Source organism: Delphinapterus leucas, chromosome 19 (assembly GCF_059928025.1).
Source record: "Delphinapterus leucas isolate spDelLeu-1000000601 "Yukka" chromosome 19, BTC_Dleu_Yukka2, whole genome shotgun sequence".
Lineage (NCBI taxonomy): Eukaryota > Metazoa > Chordata > Mammalia > Artiodactyla > Monodontidae > Delphinapterus > Delphinapterus leucas.
In genome coordinates this window covers 6,364,300-6,387,411 of record NC_143147.1, presented here as the reverse complement: position 1 = coordinate 6,387,411, position 23,112 = coordinate 6,364,300, and the positions used below count along the sequence as shown (strand labels likewise).

General features: G+C 39.8%; 1 long non-coding RNA gene across 10 annotated transcripts in view; it reads left to right on the top strand.

The window, feature by feature from the left end:
- LOC111171078 (uncharacterized) overlaps window positions 1–23,112 on the top strand; it is a 108,427-nt gene that overhangs the window by 65,443 nt on the left and 19,872 nt on the right. For 5 of the 10 annotated variants that reach the window (XR_016388800.1, XR_016388803.1, XR_016388798.1 and 2 more), the window contains one exon: window positions 979–22,873. The exons of 1 other annotated variant lie outside the window; for it this stretch is intronic. This is a non-coding gene — a long non-coding RNA (uncharacterized LOC111171078). Of the gene's footprint in view, window positions 1–978; window positions 22,876–23,112 lie in introns of those variants that run through there. 4 more of the 10 variants (XR_016388807.1, XR_016388806.1, XR_016388799.1 and 1 more) reach the window with 3 other exon arrangements.

The following is a 23,112-nucleotide window of genomic DNA, read 5'->3' as shown; positions in this document are numbered from 1 at the left end:
AGTTGTATGAGCTGTTTGTATATTTTAGAAATTAGGCCCTTGTTGGTCACACCATCTTCAAATATTTTCTCCCAAACAATTAGCACAGGTGCTGGGACAGCTGGATACCCACACGCAGAAGAATAAAGTTGGACCCTTACCTCCCCCCCGATCCCGTATACAAAATCAACACAAAATGGATCAAAAGCCTAGATGCAAGAACCAAGATTCTAAAACTGATAGAAGAAAACATGAGAGTAAATCTTCATGACCTTGGATTTGGCTATGATTTCTTAGATCTGCTACCAAAAGCACAAGCAGCGAAAGACAAAATAGATGAATTGGACTTCCTCAAAATGAAAAACCATTGTATATAAAAGGAGCAAAGAATAAGATAATCCACCATCCAAGATGGCCCAAGATGTTTGCAAACCATGTATCTGATATAGGACTGTAGCCCACCAGCCAAACCCCCAGTGGTCCAGTGGAGTGTCTGTGTGGCCCCTCCCATCCTTGGTGATCAGGGGATTTCAGGCCCCACAGCACCTGAGGGGTGGACACGGGTCATCCTCAGCACCCTAAAGGAGTGAGTGCTGGATTGTTTTGAGCCCATAATCCCTCCCATTACTGCCCTCAAAGGCTGAAGGCTTCAGCATGCCTCCAGAAGGACACAGAGTATTTGCAAGTCTACGAGAACCAAGAGAACTCTCTTCACTTTTCTGAAAAGGGCATCTTATTATTTCACAGCATGACCATTTTCAATCTGGCTCTCAGGGGTGGCCTCCCACCTCCCTGATTTCACTGAGAGTGGCCATGGGGGTTTGGCTGTCCCCAGTCCCCACACCAGGTGACAAGGCCAGTGGGGCCAGACCCTGGTGGTCCTTAGCTTCGCTGGAGACTAACCCAGACTCTCAGCCTGCTATTGAACGTGGATGCCCCTGCTTCTCCCCGTCACCTATTCTCATCTCCTCCTCTGTCTCTCTTCCTCTTGCTTTTCAGTCTCAGATTTACCTGCTGGTCACCACTCACAGCTCCTGCAGAGTCCAGAGATTTCTCCTTGAAGGAAAGGTTCTGGAGAACCAGAGGGAAAATAAAGGATGCAGCTGATTCCCACCTGTGCTGACGCCCAAGAGGGTGAGGAGAGTGAGTGTTTTCATTAGAATTTTAAATCCTCCAAGTAATAGATCACTGGGGGGGCATGCTGTGTCTTTCTGCTCATTCTAATAATGTCATTCCTGAATTTTAATATGGCAAATAATTTATATTATAAATATGCTAGGGGGAGATCAATTTTAAAAATGTTAAAGGTAACTCCAAGAGTTTTTACAACAAACAAGGACACAGAACTCTGTGTCCAGACACTGGCTGAGCGATTCCTACCCTGAGCCTCAGTCCCCTGGCAGGCAGAGTAGCCATGACCCTCCTCCTGCAGGTGAGCCTACTCAGGCACATCCCACATGGGACCACTGCATCGCAGAATCTTAGAGTGGCCAATGGCAGGCAGCTGGCTAGAGATGCGGACAAGAGAACACTGCCCAGCAGCCTGGAACAACCCTGGGGTGAGGCCTTAGTAAGGGCCAGCATCAGGTCATTAGTTATGGCCAGCATATCAGGGTTGGAGTTAGGACCAGTGTCAGGGCATTAGTGAGGAATATAATTAGGGTGTTAGTTAGGTAAGGAGTCAGGTCATTAGTTACAGGTAGAGACTTCATCAAGGCCTTAGTTAAGAAGAACATTGGGGCTTCAGTTAGGGACAGCATGAGGACGTTAGTTAGGGCCAGCAACCAGGCCTTAGTTAGGGATAGTGTCAGGACCTCAGAAAACTTGAGGGCCTTAGTATAAGACAGTTCAGGCCGTTAGTTAAGGACACATCAGAGACTTTCTTAGGGACATATTCAGGGCCTTGGTAATGGTCAGGATCAGAACATTATTTAGTGACAGTATATGCTATGAGGGACAGCATCAGGGCCTCAGTCAGAGATAACTTACGGCCTTAGTAAGAGAGAGTTCAGGCCATTAGTTAGAGATATCGTAAGAGACTTTCCTAGGGACATATTCAGGGCCTTAGTTATGGACAGGATCAGGGTGATAGTGTCGGATATCTCAGTCTATTAGGGTCACCGTCAGGGACTTAGAAATAGTTCACGCTGTTCCTTAGGTATATTCTCATGGACTTAACGCCAGAATCAGAGCTGTAGGTAAGGCCAGTGTCAGGGTGTTATTGTGGGTTGTCTGCAGCTCTTAGGGCCATTGTCAGGGCATTAGTTAGGGGCAGCTTCAGGGCCTTAGTAAGGGACAGCATCAGGGCCTCTGTTAGAGAAAACTTGAGACCCCTAGTAAGAGACAGTACAGGTGTTAGTTAGGGACACTGTCAGGGCCTTAGTTAGGGACAGTGTCAGGGACTTAGGGATAGCGTCAGGGCATTAGTTATTGACAGTATCAGGGCCTATGTTAGGGACAGTGTCAGTGTCTATTTAGGGACATGTCAAGGCCTTAGGGCCAGTGTCATAGCGTAATTAGGGAAAAAGTTAGGCCATTAGTTAAAGACAGACTTAGGGAATTAGAGACAGCGTCATGGCCTTAGTTAGGACCAGTGTCAGGACGTTAGCTAGGGATAGTGTCAGGGCCTTAGTTATTGACAGCATCAGGGCCTACATTAGGGACAGCATCAGCGTCTAGTTAGGGTCAGCATCAGGGCCTTAGTTAGGGACAGTGCCTCAGCCATTATGAGAATAAAATATTCTGATGTTTATAAACTACGAAGTCTCTGGTGTTTCATTTTAGCAGCCAAAGAGCTGGCTGAGGATAAATGTCTCTGAGCTTGAGTACCTATCAAGAGAAAACTTCAAATCTCAAAACAAAAGAGAAAATGGGCTGGAAAGAAACCAACAGAACAAAATAATAATTGTGGAACAACTAAAAATGCTATAACATACACATAATGGGCATAGCAAGAGAAAAATAAAGATGGAAAATGGAAAAAAAAATATATTTTTGTGGTACGTGGGCCTCTTACTGTTGTGGTCTCTCCCGTTGCAGAGCGCAGGCTCAGCAGCCGTGGCTCACAGGCCCAGCTGCTCCACGGCATGTGGGATCTTCCCAGACTGGGACATGAACCCATGTGCCCTGCATCGGCAGGCGGACTCTCAACCACTGCGCCACCAGGGAAGCCCAAGAAAATATTTTTTAAATGACTGAGAATTTCCTCAAATGAATGTCTGACACCAAAAACACAATGTGGGAACTTAGACAAAAACGTGAATAGTAAAGAAAACTACTGACTAATATCTCTCCGGAACTTAGATGCAAAACTCCTCAAAAAAGTATTAATGAATAGAATCCGATAACGTTTTGACAGAATTGTATACCATGAATGAGAAGGATTTACCCCAGGTGTGCAAGGCCTGTTCCGCATTCTGAAATCAAATAATTACAGCCATCATATTAACAACCTAAAGAAGAAAACTATATTATCATATCAATAGATGCAGAAGACTTTTTAAAAAGTTCAACACTCATTCTTCGTGAAAACTCTCAGTAAAATAGAAATAAATAGGAGTTTTCTCAAGTTGATAACAAAAATCTACAAAAACTTTCACCTCACATTGTGCTTAGTGGTAAAAAATATGAAACTTTCCCACTAAATTCAGTTAAAAATCAAGGATATCCCTTGCTCATGCAATAAGGCAAGAAAAGAAATAAAATACAGACTGGGTACGAAAGAAGAAAAGCAGCTCAGTGTAAAAGTGGACCAAAAAAAAAAAAAAAGTGGACCAACACAATTTAAAGCCACCTCACCAGAGAATACACACACTTTGCATGTAAGTATATGGAAGAATAATCCAGATTACGTGCTGTCATTAAAATGCAAATAAAAAATACAATGATACACCACTACATAACTCTTAGACTGGCCAAAATGTGGAACAATGACAGCAACAAATGCTGTAGAGGATGTGGAGCAATAGGAACTCTCGTTTGTTGCTGGTGGAAATGAAAAATAATAGAGCTACTTTGGAAGACAGATTGACACTTTCTACAACATTGAACATACTCTTACTGTACAATCCAGAAAGTGTTCTAATGGATGTATACTGAAAGGAGTTAAAAACATTTGTCCACACAAAATCTGAATATGGATATTTTTAGCACATTGATTCAATATTGCCAAAATGTGAATGAAACCAAGGTAGATAAATGGAAAAATATACTCTAGTATATTCTGGGAATGAAATAATATTCAGCACTAAAGCAGTAAGCTATCAAGCCATAAAAATATATGGGAAATTGTTCTCTCTCTTTTGAAGTATAAATGATTTAAAATAATATTAGTTTCTGTTGTACTGCATGCTGATTATTTTTGCAGGTTATAGTCCATTATAGGTTATTATAAGGTATTGAATAAAATTCCCTGTGCTATACAGTAAATCCTTGTTGCTTATCTATGTTATGTATAATAGTTTGTATATGTTAATTCCATACCCTAATTTGTTCCTTTTCCCCTCCCTTTCCCCTTTGGTAACCATAAGTTTGTTTTATCTGTCTGTGAGTGTGTTTTTCTTTTGTATATAAATGTATGTATTTTTTTTTAGATTCCACCTATAAGTGATCATACAGTATTTGTATTCCTCTGTCTAATTACATTAAGCATAATGTTCACTAGGTCCATCCATGTTGCTTTAAATAGCATTATTTTATTATTTTTTATGGCTGAGTAATATTCCATTATACAGGTACATACACCACATCTTTTTTTTCTTAACATCTTTATTGGAGTATAATTGCTTTACAATGGTGTGTTCGTTTCTGCTTTATAACAAAGTGAATCAGATATACATATACATATATCCCCATGTCTCTTCCCTCTTGCGTTTCCTTCCCTCCCACTCTCCCAATCCCACCCCTCTAGGTGGTCACAAAGCACTGAGCTGATCTCCCTGTGCTATGTGGCTACTTCCCACTAGCTATCTATTTTACATTTGGTAGTGTATATATTGTCCATGCCACTCTCTCACTTTGTCCCAGATTACCCTTCCCCCTCCCCATATCCTCAAGTCCATTCTCTAGTAGGTCTGTGTCTTTATTCCTGTGTTACCCCTAGGTTCTTCAAGACATTATCTTTCTTAAATTCCATATATATGTGTTAGCATATGGTATTTGTCTTTCTCTTTCTGACTTACTTCACTCTGTATGACAGACTCTAGGTCCATCCACCTCACTACAAATAACTCAATTTCGTTTCATTTTATGGCTGAGTAATATTCCATTGTATATATGTGCCACATCTTCTTTATCCATTCATTTGTTGATGGACACATAGGTTGCTTCCATGTCCTGCCTATTGTAAATAGAGCTGCAATGAACATTTTGGTACATGACTCTTTGAATTATGGTTTTCTCGGGGTATATGCCCAGTAGTGGGATTGCTGGGTCATATGGTAGTTCTAGTTGTAGTTTTTTAAGGAACCTCCATACTGTTCTCCATAGTGGCTGTACCAATTTACATTCCCACCAACAGTACAAGAGGGTTCCCTTTTCTCCACACCCTTGCCAGCATTTATTTTTTCTAGATTTTTTGATGATGGCCATTCTGACTGGTGTGAGATGATATCTCGTTGTAGTTTTGATTTGCATTTCTCTAATGATTAATGATGTTGAGCATTCTTTCATGTGTTTGTTGGCAATCTGTATATCTTCTTTGGAGAAATGTCTATTTAGGTCTTCTGCCCATTTTTGGATTGGGTTTTTTTTTTGATATTGAGCTGCATGAGCTGCTTGTAAATTTTGGAGATAAATCCTCTGTTAGTTGCTTCATTTGCAAATATTTTCTCCCATTCTGAGGGTTGTCTTTTGGTCTTGTTTATGGTTTCCTTTGCTGTGCAAAAGCTTTGAAGTTTCATTAGGTCCCATTTGTTTATTTTTGTTTTTATGTCCATTTCTCTAGGAGGTGGATCAAAAAGGATCTTGCTGTGATTTATGTCATACAGTGTTCTGCCTATGTTTTCCTCTAAGAGTTTGATAGTTTCTGGCCTTACATTTAGGTCTTTAATGCATTTTGCGTTTATTTTCTGTATGGTGTTAGGGAGTGTTCTAATTTCATTCTTTTACATGTAGCTGTCCAGTTTGCCCAGCACCACTTATTGAAGAGGCTTTCTTTTCTGCACTGTATATTATTGCCTCCTTTATCAAAGATAAGGTGACCATATGTATGTGGGTTTATGTCTGGGCTTTCTATCCTGTTCCATTGATCTATATTTCTGTTTTTGTGCCAGTACCATACTGTCTTGATTACTGTAGCTTTGTAGTATAGTCTGAAGTCAGGGAGCCTGATTCCTCCAGCTCTGTTTTTCTTTTTCTCAAGATTGCTTTGGCTATTCGGGGTCTTTTTTGTTTCCATACAAATTGTGAATTTTTTTGTTCTGTGAAAAGTTCCACTGGAAGTTTGATAGGGATTGCATTGAATCTGTAGATTGCTTTGGGTAGTATAGTCATATTCACAATGTTTATTCTTCCAACCCAAGAACATGGTATATCTCGCCATCTATTTGTATCATCTTTAATTTCTTTCATCAGTGTCTTATAATTTTCTGCATATAGGTCTTTTGTCTCCTTAGGTTTATTCCTAGATATTTTATTCTTTTTTTTTGCAATGGTAAATGGGAGTGTTTTCTTAATTTCACTTTCAGATTTTTCATCATTAGTGTATAGGAATGCCAGAGATTTCTGTGCATTAATTTTGTATCCTGCTACGTTACCAAATTCATTGATTAGCTCTAGTAGTTTTCTGGAAGCATCTTTCGGATTCTCTATGTATAGTATCATGTCATCTGCAAACAGTGAGAGCTTTATTTCTTTTTTTCCAATTTGGATTCCTTTCCATTTCTTTTTCTTCTCTGATTGCTGTGGCTAAAACTTTCAAAACTATGTAGAGGGACTTCCCTGGTGGCGCAGTGGTTGAGAGTCCGCCTGCCGATGCAGGAGACACGGGTTGGTGCCACGGTTCGGGAAGATCCCACATGCCGCGGAGCAGCTGGGCCCATGAGCCATGGACACTGAGTCTGCACGTCTGGAGCCTGTGCTCTGCAACGGGAGAGGCCACAGCAGTGAGAGGCCCGTTTACCCCCCCCCCCCAAAAAAGCTATGTAGAATAATAGTGGTGAGAGTGGGCAACCTTGTCTTCTTCCTGATCTTAGTGGAAATTTTTTCAGTTTTTCACCATTGAGGACAATGTTGGCTGTGGGTTTGTCATGTATGGCGTTTATTATTTTGAGGAAAGTTCCCTCTTTGCCTACTTTCTGGAGAGTTTTTATCATAAATGGGTGTTGAATTCTGTTGAAAGCTTTCTCTGCAACTATTGAGATGATCATATGATTTTTCTCCTTCAATTTTTTATTATGGTGTATCATGTTGATTGATTTGCGTATATTGAAGAATCCTTGCATTCCTGGGATAAACCCTACTTAATCATGGTGTATGATCCTTTTAATGTGCTGTTGGATTCTGTTTACTAGTATTTTGTTGAGGATTTTTGCATCCATATTTATCAGTGATATTGGACTGTAGTTTTCTTTCTTTGAGACATCTTTGTCTGGTTTTGGTATCAGGGTGATTGATGGGTGGCCTCATAGAAAGAGTTTGGGAGTGTTCCTCCCTGTGCTATATTTTGGAAGAGTTTGAGAAGGATAGGTGTTAGCTCTTCTCTTAATGTTTGATAGAATTCGTCTGTGAAGACATCTGGTGCTGGGCTTTTGTTTGTTGGAAGATTTATAATCAGTTTCAATTTCAGTGCTTGTGATTGGTCTGTTTATATTTTCTATTTTTTCCTGGTTCAGTCTCGGAAGGTTGTGCGTTTCTAAGAATTTGTCCATTTCTTCCAGGTTGTCCATTTTATTGGCATAGCGTTGCTTGTAGTAATCTCTCATGATCCTTTGTATTTCTGCAGTGTCAGTTGTTACTTCTCCTTTTTCATTTCTAATTCTGTTGATTTGAGTCTTCTCCCTTTTTTTCTTGCTTAGTCTGGCTAATGGTTTATCAACTTTGTTTATCTTCTCAAAGAACCAGCTTATAGATTTATTGATCTTTGCTATCCTTTCCTTCATTTCCTTTTCATTTGTTTCTGATCTGATTTTTATGATGTCTTTCCTTCTGCTAACTTTGGGGATTTTTTGTTCTCCTTTCTCTAATTGCTTTAGGTGTAAGGTTAGGTTGTTTATTTTAGATGTTTCTTGTTTCTTAAGGTAACATTGTATTGCTATAAACTTCCCTTTTAGAACTGCTTTAGCTGCATCCCATAGGTTTTGGGCAGTCGTGTTTTCATTGTCATTTGATTCTAGGTATTTTTTGATTTCCTCTTTGATTTCTTCAGTGATCTCTTGGTTATTAAGTAGTGTATTGTTTAGCCTCCATGTGTTTGTATTTTTTTTGCAGATCTTTTCCTGTAGTTGATATCTAGTCTCATAGCATTGTGGTCAGAAAAGATACTTGATACGATATCAATTTCCTTAAATTTACCAAGGCTTGATTTGTGACCCAAGATATGGTCTCTCCTGGAGAATGTTCCATGAGCACTTGAGGAGAATGTTTATTCTGTTGTCTTTGGATGGAATGTCCTATAAATAACGATTAAGTCCACCTTGTTTAATGTATCATTTAAAGCTTGTGTTTCCTTATTCATTCTTATTTTGGATGATCTGTTCATTGGTGAAAGTTGGGTGTTAAAGTCCCCTACTATGATTGTGTTACTGTCAATTTCCCCTTTTATGGCTGTTAGTATTTACCTTATGTATTCAGGTGCTCCTGTGTTGGGTGCATAAATATTTACAATTGTTATATGTTCTTCTTGGATTGATCCCTTGACCATTATGTAGTGTCCTTCTTTGTCTCTTGTAATAGTCTTTGTTTTAAAGTCTATTTTGTCTGGTATGAGAATTGCTACTCCAGCTTTCTTTTGATTTCCATGTGCACGGAATATCTTTTTCCATCCCCTCACTTTCAGTCTGTATATGTCCCTAGGTCTGAGGTGGGTCTCTTGTAGACAGCATATATACAGGTCTTGTTTTTGTATCCATTCAGCCAGTCTATGTCTTTTGGTTGGAGCATTTAATCCATTTATATTTAAGGTAATTATTGATATGTATGTTCCTATTACCATTTTCTTAATTGCTTTGCGTTTGTTATTGTAGGTCTTTTCCTTCTCTTGTTTCCTGCTTAGAGAAGTTCCTTTAGCATTTGTTTTAAAGCTGGTTTGGTGGTGCTCAATTCTCTTAGCTTTTGTTTGTCTATAAAGGTTTTAATTTCTCCATCAAATCTGAATGAGATCCTTGCTGGGTAGAGTAATCTTGGTTGTAGGTTTTTCTCCTTCATCACTTTAAATATGTCCTGCCACTCCCTTCTGGCTTGCAGAGTTTCTGCTGAAAGATGAGCTGTTAACCTTATGGGAATTCCCTTGTGTGTTATTTGTTGTTTTTCCCTTGCTGCTTTTAATATTTTTTCTTTGTATTCAATTTTGGATAGTTTGATTAACATGTGTCTTGGCGTGTTTCTCCTTAGATTTATCCTGTATGGGACTCTGTGCGCTTCCTGGACTTGATTAACTATTTCCTTTCCCATATTAGGGAAGTTTTCAACTATAATCCCTTCCAATATTTTCTCAGTCCCTTTCTTTTCCTCTTCTTCTTCTGGGACCCCTATAATTCGAATGTTGGTGTGTTTAGTGTTGTCCTAGAGGTCTCTGAGACTGTTTTCAATCTTTTTCATTCTTTTTTCTTCATTCTGCTTTGCAGTAGTTATTTCCACTATTTTATCTTCCAGGTCACTTATCCGTTCTTCTGCCTCAGTTAATCTGCTCTTGATCCCTTCTAGAGAATTTTTAATTTTATTTATTGTGCTGTTCATCACTGTTTGTTTGCTCTTTAGTCCTTCTAGGTCCTTGTTAAACTTTTCTTATATTTTCTCCATTCTATTTCCAAGAGTTTGGATCAACTTTACTGTCATTACTCTGAATTCTTTTTCAGGTAGACTGCCTATTTCCTCTTCATTTGTTAGGCCTGGTGGGGTTTTGCCTTCCTCCTTCATCTGCTGTGTGTTTCTCTGTCTTCTCATTTTGCTTAACTTACTGTGTTTGGGGTCTCCTTTTCACAAGCTGCAGGTTCATAGATTCCATTGTTTTTGGTGTCTGTCCCCAGTGGCTATGGTTGGTTCAGTGGGTTGTGTAGGCTTCCTGATGGAGGGGACTAGTGCCTGTGTTCTGATGGATGAGGCTGGATCTTGTCTTTCTGGTGGGCAGGTCCACGTCTGGTGGTGATTTTTGGGGTGTCTATGGCCTTATTATGATTTTAGGCAGTGTCTCTGCTAATGGATGGGGTTGTGTTCCTGTCTTGCTAGTTGTTTGGTAAAGGGTGTCCAGCCCTGTAGCTTGCTGGTTCTTTGAGTGGAGCTGGGTCTTGGCATTGAGATGGAGATCTCTGGGAGATTTTCACCGTTTGATATTACGTTGATCTGGGAGGTCTCTTGTGGACCAGTGTCCTGAACTTGGCTCTCCCACCTCAGAGGCACAGCCCTGATACCTGGCTGGAGCACCAAGAGCCTGTCATCCACACGGCTCAGAATAAAAGGGACAAAAATGGGCTTCCCTGGTGGTGCAGTGGTTGAGAGTCCACCTGCCGATGCAGGGGACACAGGTTCATGCCCTGGTCTGGGAAGATCCCACATGCCACAAAGTGGCTGGGCCCGTGAGCCATGGCCACTGAGTCTGCACATGCGGACCCTGTGCTCCGCAATGGGACAGGACACAACAATGAGAGGCCCGCGTACTGCAAAAAAAAAAAAGGGGGGAGAAAAAAAAGAAAAATATAAAATAAAGTAAAATAAAATAAAGTTGTTAAAATAAAAAATAATTATTAAAATTTTTTTTTAAGTAATGAAAGAAGAAAGAAGAGAGCAACCAAACCAAAAAACAAATCCACCAATGATAACAAGTGCTAAAACCTATACTAAAAAACAGAAGAAAAGAAAAACAAAAAGACGGACAGACAGAACCCTAGGACAAATGGTAAAAGCAAAGCTATACAGAAAAAAATCACACACAGAAGCATACACATACACACTCACAAAAAGAGGTAAAGGGAGAAAAAAAAATATATCGTTGCTCCCAAAGTCCACCTCGTCAATTTGGGTTGATTTGTTGTCTATTCAGGTATTCCACAGATGCAGGGTGCATCAAGTTGATTGTGGAGATTTAATCCACTGCTCCTGAGGCTGCTGGGAGAAATATTCCTTTCTCTTCTTTGTCCCCACAGCTCCTGGGCTTCAGCTTTGGATTTGTCCCTGCCTCTGCATGTAGGTCACCTGAGGGCATCTGTGCTTCACTCAGACATGATGGGGTTAAAGGAGTAGTTGCTTCAGGGGCTCTTGCTCACTCAGGCCGGGAGGAGGGAGGGGTACGGATGCGGGGTGAGCCTGCGGCGGCAGAGGCCAACATGACATTGCAGCAGCCTGAGGCGTGCCATGTGTTCTCCTTGGGAAGCTGTCCGTGGATCATGGGACCCTGGCAGTGGTGGGATGCATAGGCTCTCGGAGGCTAGGTGTGGATAGTGACCTGGGCTTGCACACAGGCTTCTTGGTGATGCAGCAGCAGCCTAAGCGTTTCTGGGGTCTGCACTGATAGCTGTGGCTCACGCCCATCTCTGGAGCTCATTTAGGTGGTGCTCTGAATCCCCTCTCCTCACGCACCAGAAAAAGACTTGCCTCTTCGGCAGGCCCAGACTTTTTCCCAGACTCCCTCCCAGCTAGCCGTGGTGTAATAGCCCCCTTCAGGCTGCATTTATGCAGCTAACCGCAGTTCTCTTCCTGGGATCCGACTTCCGAAACCCGAGCCTCAGCTCCCAGCCTCCGCCCGCCCCAGCGGGTGAGCAGACAAGCCTCTCCTGCTGGTGAGTGCTGGTCGGCACCGATCCTCTGCGCAGGAATCTCTCCGCTTTGCCCTCCGCACCCTTGTTGCTACGCTCTCCTCCATGGCTCCAAAGCTTCCTCCCTCTGCCACCCACAGTCTGCCCGTGAAGGGCTTTCCTAGTGTGTGGAAACTTTTCCTCCGTCACAGCTCCCTCCCACTGGTGCAGGTCCCGTCTGTATTCTTTTGTCACTGTTTTTAATTTTTTCTTTTGCCCTACCCAGGTACGTGGGGAGTTTCTTGCCTTTTGGGAGGTCTGAGAGCTTCTGCCAGCGTTCAGTAGGTGTTCTGTAGGAGTTGTTCCACATATAGATGTATTCCTGTTTTATTTGTGGGGAGGAAGGTGATCTCCACGTCTTACTCTTCTGCCATCTTGAAGCTCCTTCTCCAAGGATTTTAAAAGCACTGTTCACAGCTGACTTGGTTTTCAGTTCCCTAAACAGCAGTTTTGAGCTGTCCAAGCTATTTAAATTATTCTGCTTAACTAAGACAAAACTCTATTCTTTTGAAAAACTAACATGAATTCAGAGAAAATATGCTTTTCACCTCATTCCATCAATCTGTTGCACACTTGGCAGATACAGGATTGGATACACCAGACACCTCTGACTCTCTGGCCCAAACTGAGTCCCTTCACAGAAGGGACACAGGTCTGCCATCAGTATCCGATTGTGAACTTACATCCTGCTTGGGTGGCACAGTGGCCAGACACTGTGGCATGCTCTCTGCACTATGACTGCCTTTGTTTTCACCAGAGGCAGGATTCTGGACTCAGAAATATCTTGTTTGATTCTTGGGCTCACAGTTTACTCACCGCAGTCCTGTGTGAGTGTTTGAACCTGGAAAACAGGGCAGGTGGTTGTGAATGTGGAACATATAAAACCAGTGGTATTTTTGATGGTGGGCTGTACTCCACCCTGTGCCCAAGCTCTCCAGAGTTCTCCCCAAACATCTTTCTTCCCTTTTCTTCTGAGCCTGTTCCTTCTGTCTGCACATCCCTGACCTAAGCAGAAGGGTCTCACTTACTTATCTGTTGCACCATCAGTGATCACAACCTGTATGCTCAGAGCTATGTTCAGTGCTGGGATCAATGTGAAGCTCCTGACTTTTGAAGGTGCAAGTTTCAGGGGCAGATTCTGAGTTCATACAGGGTCAGGTAACTTAAAGTTTGTGGAGCTGATTTAAAGCTGTTCAGTGAGGTAGAAGGGTCAGCTGGTTGATTTAAAGCCTGATCACGTGACTTGCAGGGTGGTGGTGTGGAGAAGCCCCAAAATGTTGATTTTCTCTCTCTTTCCCAGAACATTATATTTATAACTTTTTTTTATGACTTAGAAAACTAGAGTTGTTTCTCCCTGGACACAAAAGGATAAAAATACAGTATTTCAGGTTCATTTTAGAAAAAAAAAACTTATCAGGGTAAGGTGATGGTGACATGGTCAAGATCAAATGTCTTGGTGGCAAACTAGGGAAAATCATAGAAGATACCAGGCCTGTTGTCTGTCAGCTTGGCGATGATGCTTGAGGAGTGACCAATGTGCGTGAGTGCAGCTGGTGAGGGAATAATGATATCCTCATCCTGTCCTTTTTCTGGTCCAAAAGTTGAGAGAAAAGAGCTCAGTACAGAGCTCTTGATGTAAGGCTGTGCACGGCAGATGGCCCTCATATCAAGTGTCTTGAGTGGTGGATGACTTATGACAACAAGTTCTTGACAAATTTTTTAGTGACTGTGTGGACAGTAATTGGTTTGGAAGGATGCTGTGGGAGAAGACACCACAAATATACAGTATATTCAAATTGCCTCTCAGTCAAGGTAAAATATAGAAGCAACCAAATAAAAATATTTGGAACCTATGAAATTAAATTTCACTGAAAAAGAAATAAAAACAATCATTTTACATATGAAGAGGCAGGGAACCCCAATGATGGTCAGGGAAAATAAATTACAATGCCAATGTAATCAGTTTGTTTTCCATTATATTGACAACTTAAAGTGCTGTTGTAGCATCTGTTGCCATCATCAGAGGAGACAAGCCTTTTGATGTACTCTTACAGGGAGTAGATATAATTAATATCCCTTTCGAGGCAGTGTATCTCCTCTTTTGCTTCTTCAGGATCTGGGCTTTAGGGGTTCTGTGGGGCTGATGTTTGTGTAATGACCTTGGTATTTCCTGTGTACTTGGGCCTCTGGTCAGTCTCCTTCAGGCATTGATAGTTTGATATTGCTACAATTTATGTCAAGGAGTGTTCTCCCTGTGTTCTCTCCTGTGAGTTTTATGGTTTGGTGTATTACCTTTAGGTGCTTAATCCATTTTGAATTTTGTGTCTGGTGTGAGGAAATGTTATGAATTCATTATTTTACATGTAGCCCTCCAGTTTTCCCAATACAACTTATTTAAGAGAGTGTCTTTTCTCCATTGTATATTCTTGCCTCCTTGGTGGTAGATTTATTCACCATTAAGTGTGTGGGTTCCTTTCTGGGCTCTCTATTCTATTCCCTTGATCTATGTGTCTGTTTTGTGATTATTGTAGCTTTGTAGTCAGGGTGCATTCTATCTCCAGCTTTGGTCTTTTTTTTCAGGATTGCTTTGGCAGTGTGAGTATTTTGTGGTTCTATATTTATTTTGGGATTATTTGTTCTGTTTATGAACAGTTTCATGGGTATTTTGATAGGGATTGCTTTAAATCTGTAGGTTGCTTTGAGTAATAGGGCTATTTTAAAAGGATTAATTCTTCTGATCCAAGAGCATGGGCTATCTTTTCATTTATTTGTGTCATCTTCAATTTCCTTCATCATTGTCTTATAATTTTTAATATATAAATCTTTCACCTCCATGGTTAAATTTATTCCCAGGTATTTTATTACTTTTTGGTACAGTTGTAATTTTTTTCTTAATTTCTCTGATAGTGTGCTATTAGTGCAGAGAAAAATAACAGATTTCTGTATATTAATTGCATATACTTCAATGAAAATAAAAACAAAAATTAACAAATGGGACCTAATTAAACTTAAAAGCTTTTTTGCACAGCAAAGGAAACCATAAACAAGACGAAAAGACAACACTCACAATGGGAGAAAATATTTTCAAATGAAGCAACTGACAAAGGATTAATCTCCAAAATATACAAACAGCTCATGTAGGTCAATATAAAAAAACAGACAACCCAATCAAAAAATGGGTGGAAGACCTAAATAGGCATTTCTCCAAAGAAGACATACAGATGGCCAAGAGGCAAATGAAAAGATGCTCAACACCATTATTAGGGAAATGCAAATCAAAACTGCAATGAGGTATCACCTCACACCGGTCAGAATGGCTATCATCCAAAAATCTACAAACAGTAAATGCTGGAGAGGGTGTGGAGAAGAGGGAACCCTCTTGCACTGTTGGTGGGAATGTAAATTGATACAGCCACTATGGAGAACAGTACGGAGGTTCCTTAAAAACTAAGGATAGAGCTACCATAAGATACAGCAATCCCATTACTGGGCATATACCCAGAGAAAACCATAATTCAAAAATACACATGCACCCCAATATTCACTGTGACACTATTTACAATAGTCAGGACGTGGAAGCAACCTAAATGTCCATCAGCGGAGTAATGGATAAAGAAGATGTGGTACATATATACAATGAAATATTAACTATAAAAAGGAACGAAATTGGGTTATTTGTAGAGATGTGGATGGACCTAGAGAGAGTCATACAGAGTGAAGTAAGTCAGAAAGAGAAAAACAAATATTGTATATTAACACATATATTTGGAATCTAGAAAAATCTTATAGATGATTTAGTTTGCAAAACAGAAATAGAGACACAGATGTAGAGAACAAACATATGGACACCAAGGGGGAAAAGGGGGGATGGGAGAAATTGGGAGGTTTGGATTGACAGATATACACTATTGATACTATGTATAAAATAGATAACTAATGAGAACCTACTGTATAGCACAGGGAACTCAGTGCTCTGTGGTGACCTTAATGAGAAGGAAATCAAAAAAAGAGGGGATATATGTGTACATATAGGTGCTTCACTTTGCTGTATAGTAGAATCTAACACAACATTGTAAAGCAACCATACTCCAAAAAAATTTAATTAAAAAAATTGTGTATACTTCAAATTTACTGATTTTATTTATGCTAATAATTTGTTGGTGAGGTCTTTAGGGTTTTCTCTACATATTATCATGTCATCTGCAAACAGTGACAGTTTTACTTCCTTTACAAGTTAGATCCTATTTTGTATTTTTATTTTTGTTTTTTGGCTGTGGCTAGAACTATTAATCCTGTGTTGAATAAAAGTGGTGAGAGTAGGCATCCTTGTCTTGTTCCTATTAGAGGAGATGCTTTCCGCTTTTCACCATTAAGTATGATGTTAGGTCTGCTTTTGTCATATATACCCTTTTTTATTTATTTATTCATTCATTCATGCTGCACCGCACAGCATGGGGGACCCTATTTCCCTGACCAGGGATTGAACCCACACCCCCTGCAGTGGAATCGCGAATTCCCAACCACTGGACTGCCAGGGAAGTCCCTGTCCTTTATTATAAAAAGGTATGTTGCCTCTATACCCATCTTGTTGAGAGTTTTTATCATAATTCAAATGTTGAATTTTGTGAAATTTTGCCAAATCCTTTGCTGGAGGTATGAAGATGATCATATGATTTTATCCTTTGTTCTGATAATCTCTTGTGTCACTTAATTGATCTGCATAGACTGAGTCATTCCTGCATTGCTGAGATGATCCATTTGATCATGGTGTATGATTCTTTTAGTGTATTGTTGAATTCAGTTTATGAATATTTTGTTGAGGGTTTTTGCATCTATGTTCATCAGGGATATTGGCCAGTAATTTACCTTTTTGGTAGTGTGTTTATCTGGTTTTTATATATGGGTGATACTGGCCTCAGAAAATAAGTTTGGAAGCACTCCTTCATCAATTGTTTGGAATAGCTTGAGAAGGATAGATGTTAACTGTCTTTTAAATGTTTGGTAGAATTTATTAGTAAAGCCACCTCGTCCCAGAAATTTATTTATTGAGAGATTTTTTTTAGAAAATGTTGGGGGTAGGAGTTTATTTATTTATTGTTGCTGTGTTGGGTCTTTGTTTCTGTGTGAGGGCTTTCTCTAGTGGTGGCAAGCGGGGGCCACTCTTCATCATGGTGCACGGGTCTCTAACTATCGTGGCCTCTCTTGTTGCGGAGCACAGGCTCCAGACGCACAGGCTCAGTAGTTGTGGCTCATGGGCCTAGTTGCTCCACAGCACATGGAATCATCCCAGACCAGGGCTCGAACCCGTGTCTCCTGAATTAGCAGGCAGATTCTCAACCACTGTGTCACCAGGGAAGCCCTATTGAGTTTTTTGATTATTGATTGATTTCATTTCTAGTAATTGTTCTGCTTAGATTTTTTATTTATTGCTAACTCAGTCTTGGAAGATTTATGTTTTTAGGAACTTACCCACTTCTTCTAGGTTGTCCCATTTTTTGGTGTATAATTGTTTGTTGTAATCTCTTAGGATACTTTGTATTTCTGTGGTGTCTGTTGTAACTTCATCTCTTTCATTTCTGATTTATTTGGGGGCCTCTCTCTCTCTCTTTTTTTTTTTTGCAGTACACGGGCTTCTCACTGTTGTGGCCTCTCCCATTGTGGAGCACAGGCTTCAGACGCACAGGTTCAGCAGCCATGGCTCACGGGCCTAGCTGCTCCGCGGTATGTGGGATCTTCCCAGACCAGGGCACAAACCCATGTCCCCTGCATCAGCAGGTGGACTCCCAACCAGTGCACCACCAGGGAATCCCGGGGCCCTCTCTTTTTAAAAAAACATACTACAATTGTCTTTTATTTTTTACAGAAGCTTAATAAATGTTTGATCTACTACCCTTACTCTGTGTATACATTTTGCAGTGCGATTTTTACTTTTGTTTGTTTTCTTGTTACTATCAATAATTAGTGAGACTTCTTTTAAGCTTAAGTAAATTCCTTCAACATTGCTTATAAGGCTACTTTATTAGTGATGAACTCTTTTACCTTTGCTAGTCTGGGAAACTCTTGATCTCTCTTACAATTCTTTTTTTTTCATGAATTTATTTTTGGCTGCATTGAGTCCTCATTGTTGCACTCGGGCTTTTCTCTAGTTGTGGTAAGTGGGGGCTACTCTTCATTGCTGTGCACGGGCTTCTCATTGCAATGGCTTCTCTTGTTGCAAGTCATGGGTTCTAGGTGCTTGGGCTTCAGTAGTTGTGGCTCGCAGGCTCAGTAGCTGTGGCACATGGGCCCTAGAGCACAGGCTCAGTAGTTGTGGCACACAGGCTTAGTTGCTCCACGGCATGTGGGATCTTCCCAGATCAGGGCTAGAACCCATGTCCCCTGCATTGGCAGGTGGATTCTCAACAACTGCACCACCAAGGAAGCCCTCTCCTTCAATTCTGAATAATAATCTTGCTGGTAGAGTATTCTTGTTGTAGGCTTTTTCCTTTTAGCCCATTGACTATATCCTATCATTCCTTCCTAGTCTGAAAAGTCTGCTGAAAAGTCAGCTGGCAGTCTTAGGGGAATACCATGAACATAACTAGATGCTTTTATTTCACTGCTTCTATGATCCCTCTTTTTTTTTCTTTTAGCATTTATTTATTTTCACATCTTTATAGGAGGATAATTGCTTTACAATGGTGTGTTAGTTTCTGCTTTATAACAAAGTGAACCAGTTATACATATACATATGTTCCCGTATCTCTTACCTCTTGCATCTCCCTCCCTCCCACCCTCCCTATCCCACACCTCTAGGTGGTCACAAAGCACTGAGCTGATCTCCCTGTGCTATGAGGCTGCTTCACACTAGCTATCTATTTTACGTTTGGTAGTGTATATATGTCCATGCCACTCTCTCACTTTGTCCCAGATTACCCTTCCCCCTCCCCATATCCTCAAGTCCATTCTCTAGTAGGTCTGTGTCTTTATTCCTGTGTTACCCCTAGGTTCTTCAAGACATTATCTTTCTTAAATTCCATATATATGTGTTAGCATATGGTATTTGTCTTTCTCTTTCTGACTTACTTCACTCTGTATGACAGGCTCTAGGTCCATCAACCTCATTACAAATAGCTCAATTTCATTTCTTTTTATGGCTGAGTAATATTCCATTGTATATATGTGCCACATCTTCTTTATCCATTCATCCGATGATGGACACTTAGGTTCTTTCCATGTCCTGGCTATTGTAAATAGAGCTGCAATGAACATTTTGGTACATGACTCTTTTTGAATTATGGTTTTCTCAGGGTATATGCCCAGTAGTGGGATTGCTGGGTCATATGGTAGTTCTATTTGTAGTTTTTTAAGGAACCTCCATACTGTTCTCCTTAGTGGCTGTACCAATTCACATTCCCACTAGCAGTGCAAGAGTGTTCCCTTTTCTCCACACCCTCTCCAGCATTTATTGTTTCTAGATTTTTTGATGATGGCCATTCTGACTGGTGTGAGATGATATCTCATTGTAGTTTTGATTTGCATTTCTCTAGTGATTAGTGACGTTGAACATTCTTTCATGTGTTTGTTGGCAGTCTGTATATCTTCTTTGGAGTAATGTCTATTTAGGTCTTCTGCCCAATTTTGGATTGGGTTGTTTGTTTTTTTGTTATTGAGCTGCTTGTAAATTTTGGAGATTAATCCTTTGTCAGTTGCTTCATTTGCAAATATTTTCTCCCATCCTGAGCGTTGTCTTTTGGTCTTGTTTATGGTTTCCATTGCTGTGCAAAAGCTTTGAAGTTTCATTAGGTCCCATTTGTTTGTTTTTATTTCCATTTCTCTAGGAGGTGGGTCAAAAAGGATCTTGCTGTGATTTATGTCATAGAGTGTTCTGCCTATGTTCTCCTCTAAGAGTTTGATAGTGTCTGGCCTTACATTTAGGTCTTTAATCCATTTTGAGTTTATTTTCATGTGTGGTGTTAGGGAGTGTTCTAATTTCATACTTTTACATGTAGCTGTCCAGTTTGCCCAGCACCACTTATTGAAGAGGCTGTCTTTTCTCCACGTATATTCTTGCCTCCGTTATCAAAGATAAGGTGACCATATGTGTGTGGGTTTATCTCTGGGCTTTCTATCCTGTTCCATTGATCTATATTTCTGTTTTTGTGCCAGCACCATACTGTCTTGATTACTGTAGCTTTGTAGTATAGTCTGAAGTTACAGATCCTGATTCCTCCAGCTCCGCTTTTCTTTTTCTCAAGATTGCTTTGACTATTCGGGGTCTTTTGTGTTTCCATACAAATTGTAAAATTTTTTTGTTCTAGTTCTGTGAAAAATTACAGTGGTAGTTTGATAGGGACTGCATTGAATCTATAGATTGCTTTGGGTAGTAGAGTCATTTTTACAATGTTGATTCTTCCAATCTAAGAACATGGTATATATCTCCATCTATTTGTACCATCTTTAATTTCTTTCATCAGTGTCTTATAATTTTCGACATACAGGTCTTTTGTCTCCTTAGGTAAGTTTTTTCTTAGATATTCTTTTTCTTTCCAATGGTAAATGGGAGTGTTTTCTTGATTTCACTTTCAGATTTTTCATCATTAGTATATAGGAATGCCAGAGATTTCTGTGCATTAATTTTGTATCCTGCTACTTTACCAAATTCATTGATTAGCTCTAGTAGTTTTCTGGTAGCATCTTTAGGATTCTCTATGCATAGTACCATGTCATCTGCAAACAGTGACAGCTTTACTTCTTCTTTTCCGATTTGGATTCCTTTGCTTCTCTGATTGATGTGGATAAAACTACCAAAACTATGTTGAATAAGAGAGGTGAGAGTGGGCAACCTTGTCTTGTTCCTGATCTTAGTGGAAATGCTTTCAGTTTTTCACCATTGAGGATGATGTGGGCTGTCGGTTTGTTATTTATGGCCTTTATTATGTTGAGGAAAGTTCCCTCTATGCCTACATTCTGGAGGGTTTTATCACAAATGGGTGTTGAATTTTGTCGAAAGCTTTCTCTGCATCTATTGAGATGACTATATGGTTTTCCTCCTTCAATTTGTTAATATGGTGTATCACACTGATTGATTGGCATATATTGAAGAATCACTGCATTCCTGGAATACATTCCACTGGATCATGGTGTATGATCCTTTTAATGTTCTGTTGCATTCTATTTGCTAGTATTTTGTTGAGGATTTGTGCATCTATGTTCATCAGTGATATTGGCCTGTAGTTTGCTTTCTTTGTGACATCCTTGTCTGGTTTTGGTATCAGGGAGATGGTGGCCTCATAGAATGAGTTTGGGAGTATTTCTCTCTCTGCTATATTTTGGAAGAGTTTGAGAAGGATAGGTGTTAGCTCTTCTCTAAATGTTTGATAGAATTCGCCTGTGAAGCCATCCTGGGCTTTTGTTTGTTGGAAGATTTTTAATCACAGTTTCAATTTCAGTGCTTGTGACTGGTCTGTTCATATTTTCTATTTCTTCCTTATTCAGTCTTGGCAGGTTGTGTACTTGTACGAATTTGTCCATTTCTTTCAGGTTGTCCGTTTTATTGGCATAGTGTCGCTTGTAGTCATCTCTCATGATCTTTTGTATTTCTGCAGTGTCAGTTGTTACTTCTCCTTTTTCATTTCTAATTCTATTGATTTGAGTCTTCTCCCTTTTATTCTTGATGAGTCTGGCTAATGGTTTATCAATTTTGTTTATCTTCTCAAAGAACCAGCTTTTAGTTTTATTGATCTTTGCTATCGTTCCCTTCATTTCTTCCTCATTTATTTCTGGTCTGATCTTTATGATTTCTTTCCTTCTGCTAACTTTGGGTTTTTTGTTCTTCTTTCTCTAATTGCTTTAGGTGTAAGGTTAGGTTGTTTATTTTAGATGTTTCTTGTTTCTTAAGGTAGGATTGTATTGCTATAAACTTCCCTCTTAGAACTGCTTTTGCTGCATCCCATAGGTTTTGGGTCCTTGTGTATCCATTGTCATTTGTTCTAGGTATTTTTTGATTTCCCCTTTGATTTCTCCAGTAATCACTTCATTATTAAGTAGTGTATTGTTTAGCCTCCATGTGTTTGTATTTTTTACATATCTTTTCCTGTAATTGATATCTAGTCTCATAGCGTTGTGGTCCGAAAAGATACTTGATACAATTTCAATATTCTTATATTTACCAAGGCTTGATTTGTGACCCAAGATATGATCTGTCCTGGAGAATGTTCCATGAGCACTTGAGAAAAATGTGCATTCTGTTATTTTTGGACGGAATGTCCTATAAATATCAATTAAGTCCATCTTGTTTAATGTATCATTTAAAGCTTGTGTTTCCTTATTTATTTTCATTTTGGATGATCTGTCCATTGGTGAAAGTGGAGTGTTAAAGTCTCCTACTATGAATGTGTTACTGTCGATTTCCCCTTTTATGGCTGTTACTATTTGCCTTATGTATTGAGGTGCTCCTATGTTGGGTGCACAAATATTTACAATTGTTATATGTTCTTCTTGGATTGATCCCTTGATCATTATGTAGTGTCCTTCTTTGTCTCTTCTAATAGTCTTTATTTTAAAGTCTATTTTGTCTGATATGAGAATTGCTACTCCAGCTTTCTTTTGGTTTCTATTTGCATGGAATATCTTTTTCCATCCCCTCAATTTTAGTCTGTATGTGTCTCTAGGTCTGAAGTGGGTCTCTCGTAGACAGCATATATATGAGTCTTGTTTTTGTATCCATTCATTCAGTCTGTGTCTTTTGGTGGGAGCATTTAATCCATTTTCATTTAAGGTAATTATCGATATGTATGTTCCTATTCCCATTTTCTTAATTGCTTTGGGTTTGTTATTATAGGTCTTTTCCTTCTCTTGTGTTTCAGGCCTAGAGAGGATCCTTTAGCATTTGCTGTAAAGCTGGTTTGGTGGTGCTGAACTCTCTCAGCTTTTGCTTGTCTGTAAAGGTTTTAATTTCTCCATCAAATCTGAATGAGATCCTTGCTGGGTAGAGTAATCTTGGTTGTAGGTTTTTCTCCTTCATCACTTTAAATATGTCCTGCCACTCCCTTCTGGCTTGCAGAGTTTCTGCTGAAAGATGAGCTGTTAACCTTATGGGGATTCCCTTGTGTGTTATTTGTTGTTTTTCCCTTGCTGCTTTTAATATGCTTTCTTTGTATTTAATTTTTGACAGTTTGATTAATATGTGTCTTGGCATGTTTCTCCT